Source organism: Chenopodium quinoa, unplaced genomic scaffold (genome assembly GCF_001683475.1).
Source record: "Chenopodium quinoa cultivar QQ74 unplaced genomic scaffold, ASM168347v1, whole genome shotgun sequence".
Lineage (NCBI taxonomy): Eukaryota > Viridiplantae > Streptophyta > Magnoliopsida > Caryophyllales > Amaranthaceae > Chenopodium > Chenopodium quinoa.
In genome coordinates, this window is record NW_018744020.1 from 199,384 (window position 1) to 203,430 (window position 4,047).

Genomic DNA, 4,047 nt, shown 5'->3' on the forward strand with positions numbered 1-4,047 from the left:
TAAAGCCTACAAGGATATCTCTGCAACTTGCAGACAGGTCAGTTAAATTTCCCCTCGGTATACTTGAAGATGTTCCATTGCGAGTTGGTAAATTCTTTATTCCATGTGATTTTGTTGTTATGGAAATGGAAGAAGATGCCCATGTCCCTATTATTCTTGGTAGACCATTCTTAGCTACTGCAGGTGCAATTATTGACATGAAGAATGGGAAAATAACATTTGAAGTAGGGGATGAGAAAATGGAGTATTCATTACTGAATGCTATGGGAAATCCGTCTATGGGTGAGACTATTTGTCAAGTGGATGTCCTCGATGATCTACAACAAGAACAACTTCCCCTGATCAAAAAGGAAGATGCTCTTGAAACGGTGTTGATAGGGAGTATCCATGATGAAGATTGGGAAGTAAGGGAGTACACGAGGCTACTAGAAGACGCAAAAGCTAATCCAATCATCGCTCCAGTCAAGGAAGTCCTTAGTACATCGAGTGTTGGGGAGAGTTCGACGCCTCCCGAGGTAGAGTTGAAACCCCTTCCATCTAATCTTAAATATGCATATCTTGGTCCTAAAAATACATACCCTGTTATTGTTAATGCTGAGCTTAATAACATTGAATTAGAGAAACTTCTCGCTGTTTTAAGAAAATATAGAAATGTTATTGGGTATACCATTGATGATATCAAGGGTATTAATCCCTCTTTTTGTATGCATAAGATCATTCTTGAGGACGATCATGCCTCCTCTAGAGAACCTCAAAGAAGGCTAAATCCAACTATGATGGAGGTAGTCAAGAAAGAGGTTCTCAAATTGCTTGCTGCAGGAATAATCTACCCTATCTCAGATAGTAAGTGGGTTAGTCCTGTACAAGTAGTACCAAATAAAGGAGGTATGACAGTTGTCAAGAATGACAAAGGCGAGCCTGTTGCCACAAGAACTGTTACAGGGTGGCGGATGTGCATTGATTACAGAAAATTAAATAAAGCCACCCGTAAAGATCATTTCCCCTTGCCTTTCATTGATCAAATGCTCGAACGATTGGCTAACCATTCCTTTTTCTGTTACTTGGATGGATATTCCGGTTTTTTTCAAATCCCCATCCGCCCTTGTGATCAGGAAAAGACTACATTCACATGTCCATATGGCACCTTCGCATATCGCAGAATGCCATTCGGACTGTGTAATGCCCCAGCCACGTTCCAACGGTGTATGATGGCTATTTTCTCAGGTCTCATAGAAAATTCTATGGAAGTTTTTATGGATGATTTTTCTGTTTATGGTTCATCTTTCGATATTTGCCTTGATAATCTAACAAAGGTGCTCCATAGATGCCAGGATGTCAATCTGATATTGAACTGGGAGAAGTGCCATTTTATGGTACAACAGGGAATCGTTTTAGGCCATGTAGTTTCAAACAAAGGGATTGAGGTGGACAAAGCCAAAGTAGAGGTAATAGAGAAACTTCCCCCTCCAAATTCTGTGAAAGAAGGAGAGCAAGTCCTTCTATTCAATTCAAGGTTGAAACTATTTCCAGGGAAACTCAGGTCAAGATGGTCGGGCCCTTTCACGGTCTACAAAGCATACCCTTATGGCACCATTGAATTATGGAACAACACCGGGGGCACCTTCAAAGTCAATGGACAAAGGGTGAAGCACTATCGAGCGGGAGATCCTATTGAAGAAAAGTCAGATATCACATTCTCTTCCTCACCACAAACTCAATGAGGATGAATACGGTCAAGCTAATGACCTTCTAAACAAGCGCTTGCGGGAGGCAACCCGATTCTTTTTGAGGAGCCGTCGAGATTCCTATGCTCTCCTTACGCTGCAATGAGGCCATTGCCGCATTTAGCTTGGGGGAGTTGCTTCGTACATGTGGTACTCTCTCTCTCCTTATCTCTCTTATCTTTCTTGTTTTATTTTAGTGTAGTTATTTTAGTTGTTTTTAAAAAAAAAAAAAAAAAAAAAAAACATACAAAAAATACGATCCAATGAATAATAAATCATGCTTCCCTGTGCCCCATTCATGAAAATTGTTTTAATTCTTGGTATATGATGACGAGTATTGTGGATAGGTTAGCCATGATTTGATGTTTGATTACTTGGATGTCTTAACATGAGTCAATTTTGCCCAACTACTTGTAAATATAGTGCTTGACTAGTTGATTTGGTTAGGAATGTGTGTTAGTTCCTGGTATGTCAATGAAGTTGAGTATTGGTTTATAACTTTGAGTAATGTTTGCATGACTCATTAATATGCACATTGAGGAGGACGAAGGCATTTGTTCCTCTAGGTGGCTTTCAGACGATATTAGATACATTTGTTCCCTTCTTGCTACCCATGTTGTTGCTTGTGCCCTTTTATTGTTTATTTTGCCACATTACAAGCCTATTTAAGCCCCATTGGTTACTAGTCCCAAGCTTGGCTTGGGGGAGCTAATAGTGAGTGAGGTGAGGGAGTTGTAGTGTGCATGTAATCTGCACAATTTTGGGTGGATTTGAGAAGTTTTTATTTGTTCTTATTGTTGTGGATTGAAAAAATTGAAAATTTATTGTGCAAAGAAAAAAATTCCAATGTGAGATGAAAAAAAGGGAAAAGAAAGAGCAAAAGAAAAAATTGTTTCAATGTTCAAGTGTTCTAATTGAAGGCTGCTCAAGAAAAAAAAGGAGAGTTCAAAGTTTGTTTGTTCACTCAAGTTCTATAATTTTATATTTTGTATATATGAGTGAAATTTTAAGTGTTGGAAATTTTTAATATAATTGGATGTTTGGTGAATTTTTGGTAGAGTTGAGTTGTGTTGGAGATGATTTGGTCATTACTTCATTTTGACCTTGGTTTTATTTATTAGGATTTTGGCTCCCTTAAGCATAGCTTTACTCTTACATTTTCCCAAATATTTCCTACCTTTTATCCTAGCCTTACATTACAAGCTTTGAAGACCTTCTGACCTTTGTGCATAGAGTTGTGTGAATGTGAAATTAGTTGTTTTCCAATGCAAAGAATGATTTGATATATTTCGAGTCGACTGCTAGGTTGAGTGCTTGTTTTCTTTAAACACACGAGTGCGTGAGTTTGGGAGGGCATTGTTCACATTTAAAGGAGTTGGATGGAGAGCGATCGAGTATATCTTTTACTCGCCACATAAATGAGAGTTGAGTGTGTGAACACTAGTCTTGAATTCTATATGCTCTTGTGGTTTGCTCTATGTGACTATTGTCAGACAGGATGAGTAGTCAGATGGATTTGATTGGTTGACTTTGATGCATAACTGTCGAGTTTACCTTTAATCGTATTTATTGATTTGAATTGCTTTTGGGGTGAAGTATTGATTTATTTATTCATTGCTTTGCTTAGGGACAAGCAAAGGTTTAGCTTGGGGGAATTTGATATACGTGTTTTATACAATGGTTTTCCCCGGTTTTACTTAGTAATTTTATATGGTTTTGAGCTCTACGGAGCCATTTCTTGCTAACAATCTCTTCTTTAGTGTATTCGATTGTTTTAGTAAGCTTTTCAGGAATATGAAGCGTTTCTAGGCAATTGGACGTGTTTTTAGTAGATTCGGAAGAGTTGATAGCCAAGAACTGCAATTTATGTGGAGTGCCCGACCGGGCATGGCTTGCCCGGGCAGACCGGGCAATGAAGAGTTCACAGGAAGAAGCCCAATTCTGAACGGTGCAACGCGCGCCCGATCGGGCAGGCTTCGCCCGGTCAGACCGGGCGATGAAGAAGTCAAGTTATGAAGATGCAATTCTGGAAACGTGTTACGCGCGCCCGACCGGGCGAGGTTCGCCCGGTCTGACCGGGCAAAGAAGGAAAACTGTCGTATTTTACGCAGCCTTCCTCCGCCCGATCGGGCGAGGTTTGCCCGGTCTGACCGGGCGATGTTCAAGATTGCGCGATTTCAGCTATTTCCGAATTTCTATCTTTTGAGGGTATAAATACCCTTTTGTAATTAACTTTTAAGAGGGGAGTTTTTCATTAGTTTTTCTCCTTAAGCCCTAGAAAACTCTCAAGAACCCTAGTTTTATTTCCTTTAAGCAATTTCAA